A 13,299-nucleotide genomic window follows, 5' to 3' on the forward strand; every position below is an offset into this window, starting at 1 on the left:
TTTCTCCGAAGAAAGTGATCAAGTGGGGACAGTAGAACAACGGTAAACAACAGGGACCATAACAAGGCTGCTTTCCATTTCGTTAAGAAGTTTAAAAAAATCACATAAAACACATGGCGACAGCAATAAAAACAAGGTTATGTTTCCTACGACAATGTCATAACGAAAGTGTCGCACACAACCTGGGGGGTAGGGGGGACCCATGGGCTGTTTCAGGTATAAAGGCTTTCCCTTTCGTTATCTAAATATTGATGTGATTACTTCATACTTGAAAAGTTTATTTCACTGCAGATTTGATTCGTTGACGATGAGGTTCTGGCCACTTTTGAATTGCAATTGCGTTTCTTTAGACCAGTATCGGAGAGCAAAACAGCCCCCAAAAAAATTGTTTTGACCGCAGAAACTCAAGTACAAAATGTTGTTCGGTAAAGGGCCTACGTAATCACAAAGAGAAAAAATATGTGGGTTAAAGAAGAATAAAAAGAATTAGGGATAATAAGATAAAGTGGGCTTACAAGTTTCTGTACAAAAATCGTATAATATCTGTCCAAACTGAATGCTCCATTTTACTCAGTGGGCGATCCACTTGTTTTGGTGGGGGGGCTGCTATGATTGCACGGTGGGATACTTTGATGTGTACACACACACACACACTTGTAAAACAGGGCGTCATCATCCAAGGGACGCAACAGTCCAAAGAAAAAAACATTTCTACAATTAGAAAGAAAATACAAACACGGTGAATTGAAGGAGGGTAACAACATGAAGGAGGTTATTATGAGACCCCCGTTCTTCTGAAGTAGATCAACAGTGGAGGGGGGGCCGGAGCGAAAGGCCATAACACACACGAGCAAGAGAAAACGGCCAGTGGCGGCCAGAATCCATTGGGAGCTAGTTAACTATCTTCACTTGGTCAATAATGATAATGAAGCCTAGACTAACTGGACGGCGAGAGGACAAGAAAGTAGGAGGTCCCCTTTCATATTGTTCTTTTCGGCAGCTTTTGTGTCCAGTCCACGCAAGACTGGGGCTCTTATTAAATCGAGCGCGGCCTTATAATTTTTATCGCCTTCTAATTAGACAATAAACCCAGTTTTGCCCTACTTTTTCAAGGTTCTTCAAAGTAAGTACTTCTACTAGTTTATTTTTTTAAACTTCGCAGCTTCACGCGCGCGGCCAAGTTGAAGCCTGGGCACACGCACGCCACACACGAAGTGCGTCCATCGGCGGAAGTCATGCAATAAAAATGGAGTAGAAATAATCATCGATAATAGAAGAAACAGAAAATTAAAGACATTAAAGTTTGGAAAGAAAAAGAAAGCTGATTATTGGCTTCGTTCGTACAAGTGTGGCCCAACAACAAACTTTCCCAGACAGAGTGTGGAAACAAATGATTTGCATAGTACTCGAAATTCCATCTCATATTTGATTTTACCTACTGTTGTAAGTCTAGCGCGGTAACAGATGGTAATGATCTGTCATCGCTTTTTTTGATGAAGGTTCGTATTATTGCATAGATTTCTTTACTTCTGGAACTACGCCCGGACCCGATGTCTAAGATTGAATTGAAAACAATGGCGTCCCCGCTGAGTTAATCTGTTTTCTGAGAGCTGAGATTGTTCGGAACTCGGGAGCCCCTCAGCGGGGACCAAACCACCGAGTTACCCTGAAATCCACTCTGAATCCCATCCAACTTTCACCGTGGCCCCCACAAAATAAATCAAACTGGACGAATTCAAGACAAATCAGAGAACAACAATCTCCACGGGAGACTTACAGCTTTTGAAATTTCAATCGTCTATTGTTTCCACTGAATATCTACAACGTGAATGTGGGGATCCTCATAATAGGCTATTCAAGCGAAATGATTTAAAATGATAGTGACACACATCACTTCCATGCAGGCTGCATTCTGTATGCATTCCTTGAATCTGCATATTCGATAGGACGGAATATTTAGCACTTTTTTTTTAATATCGAGTCACTTGTTTCATCTTCCACATTCAAAACTGGAGGTTGTCTGAAGCTGACGACCAAGGTAAAATTGCTAGATCAAGGGATAGCGATCCATGAGGTTTGTAACCCAGGACTGACCACTTGTTTCGTCCCACATGTCCAGTTGGGTTATTGATGGTTGTCTTAAACAAATAAACTCCAACAGGTAAATTGACGAATGAGGCATCTGTGGCAAACGATGACTCACTCGTTGATCACTTGATAAGACACACTGTTTGGCATTGATCGTTGTGTTTTGCTCGATTCGAGGACAGGGTCTCAAATAAATTTTGCTTAAAAGAGTTGTGAATGAAACAAAAGATTGCATGTAAACTCATCAATCAATTAACAAAATGATAGTGTTCAATATGCCATTTAGGGTTTCGATGAATGTCAATACCTTATTTGCTTGCATTCAAATTTGTTTAACCTAAATTTCAAGGACGTCTTTTTTTTTTTGGTTTAAATATTCAACGATTTGAATAATTTGAATTTGAATAATCGTTGGTTTGGTTGCGAGTTTTCAAATGGTTTTCTATAGATTTGTACCATTCCCTACCAAATGCACCAGGGAATTGAGCCATTATAGGTGACTCAACTGACTCATGAATAATTCATGAGCCTTCGAAAATTTGGGGGATAAGAGCCCCCCAACCTATATTGATCACTGCTATTTTTCCCGGGCATTTTGGGATCTCTACACCTGGTATACCTTTTTCCAACGTGTCTATCGCCCTGCAATGGTGTAGTAAATAACTTATTTCTTCTCTCATTTTCACCTCCCAGAAAAGGATACGACCACACCAGAAAATCATACCGTATCGTCCTGGAATTGTTGACAAGTTCTCAGCCCTTTTTCTTTTCGAAACAAAAACAATGCGGTAGCTCTGTGGGGGATGCTGTAATCGAATCGCATGCACTGTTGCTTCTTCCTACAGAGTAAATCAATACAGTTGATGCACCGCTGATATAAATCAATCCATCGCCATTATATTCGACAGGCATGGATAACATTTCCTATATAGACCCTTCTTTGTGAAAAGAAATAGGTCCCCAGTCACAGTAGAATTCTAGGAATGCAATATTCATTGATTTGTTGGAATCCATGTCCTTACGTACAGGTGCTGCTTTACGCAATAAACTGCACCCGAACATGTACGGGGTACAGCAACGTCATTTGCGAACTATATCCACCTGTGTCGACAATAAATTTCCCTGTCTTCTGCTGTGACAGTCTAGCAGACGACACAAGCGTTGCCAATGGCTCACAGACACCGACGTTCCCCCTCTTGTCATCGGCTGCCGAACCCCCCCTCCGTTTTCTTTTTTAACCTCTTGTTAGATAAGAATGACCGTGCAATATTACCTTAAATCTATTGTGTGGAATTGAGGCGAGCCAACGACGCATTTATTATTCACTGACCGTCAGTTGTTTACGAGGCGCCATGCAACACTCGAGATCGGACCTTATTGTCTGAGCTTTGGTTGAGGGAAAACATTTCTGGTAATTTTCAAGTCTGAATTATCGTTCTAAAAAGAAAGGAAAAATGTGGGATGAATACAGAATTAAATTCAAGTTTGCGTCTATGGAAACGTTGAAGGTGAATTTCTGAAAGGAAAATAATAATAGCAAAATGATGAGCTGTTGTTGTTTTGAGGCAAGGCCGACCAAGGTGGGCTACCAAACAATATTCGCCGGCTTTTGAATTTTCCGAGTCGAATGCGAAACAATACGAATAAAAGAAATGGAATCTATTGAGAACAAAAAAGGTGGCCTGTGAAAAAAAGAGGGCCAGCTGCCATATCAACACCAGTATTATTATTTTTGGGGATCAGCCAAACACTTCCAAAAATGATTACTCTTCTCTCTTTCAACCCTTCAATTGTTTACGCATTTCAGAGTAAATTGAAGTTGTTTGTTCTGTGGCGAAAGGATCACATCTGAAAATGCAGCACGTGTGTGTAGTTGTTACTTGTTAGCTCTGCAACATGTTACGTAATCGTAAATCAAACGAAATGGCAACAGGAAGTGAGTATTGCAATCGAACACATCAGATATCTGATGTTTTACTGCGTACACGTCTTATGACTTTGATCTCTAGAAACTTCATTTTCCATCTACAATAAATCTACTGGCATGTCAAACTCTTCCTTTAAATTCCCCTTCGTCTGAAAGTAATCAAACAAAATGAAAAAAAAAAAGGTCGGATTGAACGAATTAATGGTGGATCTGTTTGCCCGCTTATTGCAGTTGCTTTAGCTAACCCATACCCTTTGCTGAGGATCCCTTGCCTTCCGAGAAAGAGATCATTTTCGTGGAGAGAAAAACCAAATTCAAGGTGAAACGAAAAATGAAGAAGAAAGAGGGGGGAGGGTTACAAACGGTGCCGCCATGATTGCTATGGCCGTGACTGGAAACAAAAAAAAAAGAGGTAGGCAGGGTAACTAAGATGGGGGGGAGAAGTAAGAAAGATGGTTTGAAAACAAAAAAGGAAAAAAAAAGAAAGACTAAGAATAACGCAAAACTTATCTGTCATTTAAAAAAAAACGCCCACTCAGGTAGGTATTTTTGTATAATTTGACTCAAAGAATCGGGAAGATTGGCGAAACAACCAAACGTTACGATCTCGTGATGAATAAGAATCAACATTGATTGAAATCAGGATTCAATTTTTGCGTTAGAAAAGGAGACATTGTTTTTGGTATCGGCTGATGAAATGGACTTTGAATTTATTTCCAGCTATATCCTTTTTTTCGCCGCATTAAATCCTATTTGTTTTCGAGTTTCGCTTTACCTTTGAGATTAGTCCACCTTTTGCATACCCCTTCCTCTCGGTGTGTGTGTGTTAGCATGTACACTTTAGGGCTCCACCTACTAAGCTAACCCTATAGTTACAAGCGCTATGTTTAGCTACCACGCTACCCTTTGTTGTTTGGTGGCTCTTACAAGTAAACGAAAAGAATAGAAAAGGACAAGCCGCCATCGAATGACTGTGTCATCAACGTCGCCACACAAAGGCAATGTTTGGAAACAACTCGCAAGCTGATTGATGCCGACAAATAACCCGTTGTCCGATGCCAATCGGCATGGAACATTTCCGCTGTCTTTTGCCTTTTTTCTCGAACTGATGTCGCGAGATCGAAATAGCTCGAGGAGATCCATAAAATCCATTAACTGACAGAATGGTCTGTTGAAAATCTAAAAATGGAAATGTGCGCTCGTCTCCTTATTTTGTTCCCATGCATTGCTGCATTTAAAATGTACAGCAGTTTCAATGATTGTTGGGGGCATTTCAAAAGTAAATTGTTTTCCTTTTTCTACAATAAAACAGGAGGGATGCAAAACAGCAAGTGAAACGCAAAACCGCTTTTTCGCGTCATTATTGGACAAATTACTTGGCTGTTAGAAATAAGACCGAAAATTCAGCAAAATGGTTGTATACATTTAACAAGTGACGATTCTATGGGCTGCCTTGTCCCATATTGACGAAGCTTAAATCAAATTTCTAACGTAACGCATTTTATTCCGATAAAATACCATAATCAACTCAAGAACAATCAGACTCTTTGACCAGATAGACAAAAATTCTTTAATTACAGACTTGAATAATGAGCGTTCTTTTCCGTGCAATCTGTCATTCCACATCGATTGTACAAAACGTTACGAAATAGGCCATCACTGATGGCTCGTCTCATACAGTGGGAACATGGCGGAGCTTCTGGGGAGGTGCCGAAAGAAAGATCGTTTATTCAAGCATCATAACATGTACGTACGCAAAACGCCTTATGGGATGTCTAAGGATCAAACCCAAAACAGAAAAGCCGGACCTCTCTCATTAGATTTGTGGGCATCCTTTCAATCATATCCTCACATCTGCCAGTCTATAACGTAAGAGGTTGATGAGCCGGAAAATGCCAACCGTTTTCAAAGTTTTTAATTGAGAACCATGTACCACTCAAACAAATGAGTATTACATCAATATACGAACAACGATAGGCCTAACATTTTTATTTGTCTATTCAAAATTTCAAAGTGATGGATCACATGTTCCTGTATGCCATTAAACGTATCCGTTTACAAAATTCAAATACAAATAAGCCTGTGCAAAGCAAAATGTTAGTTACCATCCACTATAGTTTCCGGTCCCGAAATGATGAACGAATTTTTCGATTGACTGTAGTACCAAGTGATTTTTCTGTTACTCTTAAAAGTATAAGTTTGCAGCCAAGGGAAAAGCAGACGAGTCTCCAGCCACGTCCCAACTATGCCACACATGAAGAAATGTCGGTTGTTTTTCTTTAGTGAAAGGAAAATGATTGGTGTTGTGCCAAAACTTAAGGAGGAGCAGCTGACGGCCAACAAAAGGGATGATCTTAATAACAAGCCGCTGATTTATTGCATGTGCCACACAGTGTGTGTATAGTGTTTGTTTTGTGTGTTGGCGTGTTGCCGACTGGCACATTTCGTTTAGCTTTGTCAACAACAAGAGAAAGCTAAAGAAAAAATTGATGATTTCCTGCTTTCTCTTTTCATTCAGGATTTCGACTACATGGTGACAATTGGCAAAGACTGGCTAATTAACCAAAATATTCTTGTGATGATTTCGGTGCTTCCGTCCAACGTCCAGCTTTGAGTTGTTCGTTAGCCTGTCGCCGACGTTGCCAAGTATCAAGGCATATGGAAGTCTTCGACAGCTACGAATGATTTCAAGAACTGAAGAACACCACTATTCATTTACATTCAACAACGTATCGCTGGATATAATGAGTTTATTATGGTAATTTAATGTCCTTAGTAGAAAACCCGTGGTTCACACGGGAGCAATATGGCAGGCCGTACAGTATGGACATAATTTGATGATTAACAAAATTATTGCATAGCAGTCATCACTTTCTCCCTTTCCCTTTTGTTTCCCCCCTCTGCTTTATTTGCATATCCCCGTGTTTCTTAGTGACAAAAGAACCGACTAGTCCCACGTTATTCGAACGAATAAAATTTTATTTCGTTTACCGTTGTAGAAGAAAGTGACGACGTCTTATAACGTTTTCTCTTTCTCTGGCCTTGTCTATACATCAGAGGCCTAACTTCCCCAATTACTTATTTTTGTTTCACTTTCTTTCCCGTTGACTATATAGTTCACTGAACTAGCCGCATACCCAGTGAACTCATTAAGCAAGGACGTTTATTCTTCATTATATAGTAGCAGACAATATGCGTATACCATCTGCTTTACCTTAAAATATGATTTTCATTTTCTACCGTTATACTTCCGAGTCTCAGGGCAATTTGTTTTCTTGATGCAGCGGGAGCCGAAAGAATCTCCCTTCATTTACAAAGAGTGAAATGAAAAAATACAAATGAAAGTGATTTTTGTAAATCATATTATACTTTGTGTTGCAAACTGTTGGCCTCCTACATGCTTCTGAATTAAGTAATGCAGCGGGAGGTGTTAGTGTAGACGATGCCCCCCACTGTGCCGGGCTTCGGTGCCAGCCCGTTCGGGATCAATTTTTGTTGTGACATTGGTATATCGTTTGGTCTCACATAGCTGTTTATTTAGAGCCAATGAACAACGGTCTACCAGAAAGCTGGGAATCCTCGGGGCATTTCAACCTTGTCGTGGATCGGAGTGAGTTACAGCCAAAACACACCTACATGCATTCAATTGAAATAGGCAGACAAAGCACGATCGTAGGTGTGTCCTACTAACCGATAAGGAAATTAGAATGGTGCTTATGATGGCAGCGATCGATTATCACGCAATGGTCGTGTTAATTTCGGGACGGGCCTAATAAAAGCGGCTGTAATAATGTCTCGTGAAATTATGACGATCGTAAAACTATCGATGGGCTCATATTATAAACAATTATACGCCCCGAAAATAGCATCCATTATCGTTTCTTATTTTTTTTTTTAAATTTCCTCAACAGACATCACGGTATAGTCTTTTTGTTTAGTACCGCTATGGATACGTCCATGTGTTTCCATCTGTGTTTATATGCCTAACACCGCCGGCCATAGCAGTTAAGGAAAGAAATGGGAAAAAAAGGATGTTTGAAATGAACGAAATGAAAAAAAAAAAGCCCGGGATACCTCATCACGATGAATTTTCGATTAAATTTTCTTTAAAGAAATGATGCAGCGTGTAAAAAGAACGTTGAAAGGAGATTGCCGCCGTTTTGGCCTGTCTCGAGTGACATCCGTATTTATGTGTTTCTTTAAGGTCCATCGTTATTTCGTTTGTGGTGCAGCACCACAAACAAGCCAACAACAACTTTGTTATCCAGCCCTTGGGGGCATTCAACTTTAATTATCTCGACCAGGTATATATAATAGTCCCATTGGATCTGTAGAAATTCATCGTATCTTGTAAGACAACGGTCTAGCGCTTGCTCATGATTTCAAATTTAAGAATCATAGGGGCTATATATGAACGTAAAATAGAATTTAGTGAACTCCAACAAGGGGATCCAAAAAAATTAAACCCATCATATTCCACTTTTCTTTTCCAAGTCCGGGCAAACTCTCCAGTAAACTGGAAAATGTTTTTTTTTTCTTTGATTTACTCATTATCAATTTCATTTTAAAACATTATCTATTGATCATGAATAGCTGTCTTCGATGGCTCGCGCCCAGGAAGACCGAGACTAGGTCAAAGTCATTTTACCGGAATGTTTTGTTTGCAGACAATCGCTTGTAGCCTCTTGAGTGCTGTCCGTTTGGTTGACGTGTGTCCACTCAAAGTCTTCATTGTTACGTTGGCTGCTGATATCAACACAACGGAAGTGAAGAATGGACTGTATTCAATCGATGCTGACAGAATGAAACTCATGTTGTTGACGGAAAAGGCTCCACTTCAAAAACCATCACAGCGTCTAAAATTGCGAACTGTGTTCCATCGAACACAACACTACACCCTGCATGCACGCGAAAGAAAAACGCGTATACAAAGGATGGCAACAATGCGTTTTGAATGGAAGTCTTTCTATATGACAGCTATACATATAACTAAAAGGTTTTTCTTCCCTATAGTTGTTTCTACGATTGCGAGAACTGTACTGGAGACAACAGATGTTCCCATTGATTGTCAGCTGACTTAAGAATTGGTAAGTCGGGAACAACAGCTATTGCAATGGAGGGTTGCATGTCGTTAAACGTCACCGTGCTAACGCGTGCCTAATCACCTTCTGCGAGAGCCATCGCTAAAAACCGCGTCTAGTTTTATTGCACGCTAACAGTGATGGAGTTTTTTAAAAGTCTTCGTATCCTAAGAGGTTTTGGCACAATGGTACAAACCCTCTCAGCAGCTGGTTAGTTTTTTTTTTTAACCATTCGTTAGTTTTTTCAACAGTGGAGCACGTGCGTCAGATGGCATCCGTGCGAAACGGATTGCAATCTATTCGAGGTTTAGATTGAAATATATTTAAGATATGAGTCGTGTGATGCTATGACACACTCGTGCATCGTGAAACAATAAATTGCATCAGGGAATTCGGGGAAGGGGGTTGTATTTTGACTCGTTTTTGTTTGTTGTAGGAAGCCACTTGTCTGATTGGACATCAATTGATTGTGTCATTGAAAGGCGCATTATTGTGACAAGGCCACCATTTTTCTCGTTTTGGCCGATCTTTTCTTTATTGTGCATATTGCTTAGTCATTGCAAGGTGCTGTGTGTATAAAGAAACGTTAGCTAACCGATATGTGTCTACTTAACAAGAGCTTGGTACATGATCCACGATTGTATTCATTACTTTCAGTACAGCGAGGCTTCCTCCGTTATTGTTTGCATAACCGAGTCATCCTGTCTAAAGTAGATCTATCTTTAACAAAAGGTAAGTACTCGTATGATGATACCCATCCATTTCAGTCCAGTCATGTTCTCCTCCTACTTTTTCTTGCATACAACGAAAGTTATCCATCCACCGTTTTCTCAATGTTCTCCTAAACGAGGGTTCTCACGGCCTATACAGTTGCTCTAGACACAATTAAGTTGGAATTTGTCGTGGCATTTTCTTCTTTTCTCATCGACGTGCAGAATGTACGCCGTTGTCATTAGCAGTTGATTCACAATATCGTATAACGAATATCAATGGTTCCATCTGGTCAGGAAACAGGGCTAGCTTTTCAAACGAACACATCGGAGAACAGAACCCGCTTGAAATTGAATTGATACCGTGTTTCTGGAAGAAGGTTAGTATATAGTCTTCTTTTTATTATTATTAATATTTTTTTACGACCATAATCCCTACATCCTGAAATTCAGAATTTCAACCTGCAGTAGCCTATGCGTTCAATTGATGCGAAGGAAATCTCTGAAACTCGGTAACAACATAGTATCTGCCTTAGGTAATTAAAAGGGGAAACCCTAAAATGTCGGTAACAAAGCTAACTAGCACCGATGCTAAAAACGAAATATTCGTCCCATCCCCATATATACGCAGCAACAGATAAATATGAATGTCATACGAAACGAGCAAACGGCGGCAGTTTTCCTTTTTAAAATGCCGCCTAAGTTTCGTTTTCTTCTGAGCACGGGTTCCATTTGAAATTGTGGCATTTTTTAAATCGAAAAAAGTTTATATCGTCGTGAGGTTATACCTTTCGTGCATTTCCCTTTTATTTTGTTCCCTTTTCTTCATTCCCTTATAATTGCGTGGGCATCCAACACACGGATTCATCACTGGCGGTGCTCAACAAAAAATAAAGGGCTACCGTGGCCGTCCAGGGAAATTAAAATAAAAAGTTATAAAACATAATAAATGGTCTAATGAATGAAAAGAAATGCTTTTTACGGGGCGTATAATTGTTTCGAATACGATCACATCGATAGTTTTACGATCGGTGTAATTGCACATCATTTCACTTGCATTATTCACTCGCGTCACGACGAAATTAATGCGAACGATTGCGTGATAATTGTTATTCGACTCTGACGTCCTCATGAAGCAATGAACACGCGCAGATGAGGTTAATTTCCCTTTCTCTTCCGCTTAGCTCAGAGTTCTTGTTTCGTTCTTAATATTTCTCCTGTTCATCGATTTCAGCCACGAGGGGAGTGTCTTGAATGTAAATCAGTCCTTCCTTGTCCCAGCAGCCCCCAGTATTTCGTTTTCTTTTGTTGTCTGTGTAGAGGACAAGTTAAAATGAAATGCCACTGGTCTCTTTCTATTTCTTTTTGTATGCCATTCTGTTTGTTTTTCTGCTAAAAAGTTGAAATTTCTTTCGTTTGTTTACTCTTTCTATGCAAGCCAAGGCCGAAATGACATGAAACCATCAATCCAGGTTTCCGTCGGCCGACAGGTGGTCACTGGGTTCAGACACTGAAGGCACGGGATCCTTATTTTTTGCGCATTTTACGTATTTTTTGTTTCCACTCTTTATAGTCGGCTATTTCCCGACACTTTCGTTTTTCACTGCCCCCCCACTCTGCTCTCTGCAGCGAGATGTAATCAAAAATATTATACATATATACGAACCAATTCCACTGGTATTTCCGCCGCTGTTTAACCAGCAGCCGTTTACTTGCTGCGATGAGAAAGACTTTCAAATGAAAATAACTTAGACCTCAGATTAAAAAAGGATTTCTTATAGCGTTTGGATCTGACGTTTAACTCTTCGTTTAAGCAGGTGGTATGCATATTACGTGCAGCCTAATGGACACTAATCTTGTCTACGGTAGTAGATTAAGTGAATCAAGTTAACGAATACAACAGACGAGAAATGGAAAGCACAAGGCCAATGAAAGGGAAATTTTTACGAGACGTCATCGCTTCCATCACGGCACAGGGTTAAATTAAATGAGCCTATAATTAAAATAAAGCGTGAATTTTATGATCGGATCTTTTAATAAAGGAGAAATCAAGTTAAAGAAATGAGGATAAGAGCCATGAAAGGCGAGATTTGGTTTTATATAACGTGAAAAGGAGAAAGTGATACTTTGATATGGCACTGGAACTCTGATCGTCGGCCCTTTCTCCAGTTAACTTTACTGACATAACGTTAGATTTGATACGAATAATTCCCAACTGCTCTTAACCGGATGGAAGACCACTCATTTTTTAATTATGCAGACTGGACAAGTTGTCAGCGATGGTCAAATTGACGAATTAGAAAAAGGAAAGCAAAGGAAGTCGTGAGTTTGAACTTTCTCTTTAATATTGGCTAACTCAATCAAATTTGCGCCGTCAGTCGGCAACTAGCCGCTCGCTTTCGTGTTTGCCATCTCACTGGCAGCACCTGCTTCCTCCTTTTTACGTCTTCAGTCTCCTTAAGAGAAAGCTTTCACCAAACATAATCGTTTTCCAAACGCACCTGTAACTGCAGTTAATTTTATTCAAACGGCTCTCATTTTCCAACCTTTAGAAAAGAATCAGTTTAAAGGCACGACATTCAGTTAATGGTTTCTATGGAATCTCTTCGAGCTATTTCGATCTCGCGACATCAGTTCGAGAAAAAAGGCAAAAGACAGCGGAAATGTTCCATGCCGATTGGCATCGGACAACGGGTTATTTGTCGGCATCAATCAGCTTGCGAGTTGTTTCCAAACATTGCCTTTGTGTGGCGACGTTGATGACACAGTCATTCGATGGCGGCTTGTCCTTTTCTATTCTTTTCGTTTACTTGTAAGAGCCACCAAACAACAAAGGGTAGCGTGGTAGCTAAACATAGCGCTTGTAACTATAGGGTTAGCTTAGTAGGTGGAGCCCTAAAGTGTACATGCTAACACACACACACACACACACCGAGAGAAAGGGATAGGAGTGATTTGAAGGTAAGGTAAACAAAAAATTCGAATATGAAACAAAACAAAAATTTGCCGAGCTGTGATGGGGAAAGAGCGGTTTATCTAGAAAATCATAACTATAATGCCATTCAATTTCATTATATTTTCCCTTTTATTTTAGCGTGGTTGAGTGACGCAGCTGTGAGTTGGGCTCGTAAAAAGTGAAAGAAACTCCTTCTCTCCGAGTGATGAGTCAATCAAAAAGCACGAGCCGCTTTTTGGAGCTCATCTCACTGGACATTTTTGAATTGCTCGCCGTCCGCTGTTTATGTAGACTTTTAATGTTTTATCGTCTCCTCCTTTCTGTGGCAAAAACCGGTTTGCTATCAACAATGAAAATTTTAATGGCACCACAAAAACCTTTGCCTCAACCTCTTTTCGATTATTGCGCGTTTCCCTGAATAAAAGGATCTATTAGTTTGAAAATAAAATTCTCTTAACGACTTGACGAGGTGTGTAAACAAAAGATTTTAGAACCGCATAAAAACTAGATAAATTCCAAACGAGATTGAGATCTCCA

The sequence above is a fragment of the Daphnia magna genome, linkage group LG8, assembly GCF_020631705.1.
Source record: "Daphnia magna isolate NIES linkage group LG8, ASM2063170v1.1, whole genome shotgun sequence".
Taxonomy (NCBI): domain Eukaryota; kingdom Metazoa; phylum Arthropoda; class Branchiopoda; order Diplostraca; family Daphniidae; genus Daphnia; species Daphnia magna.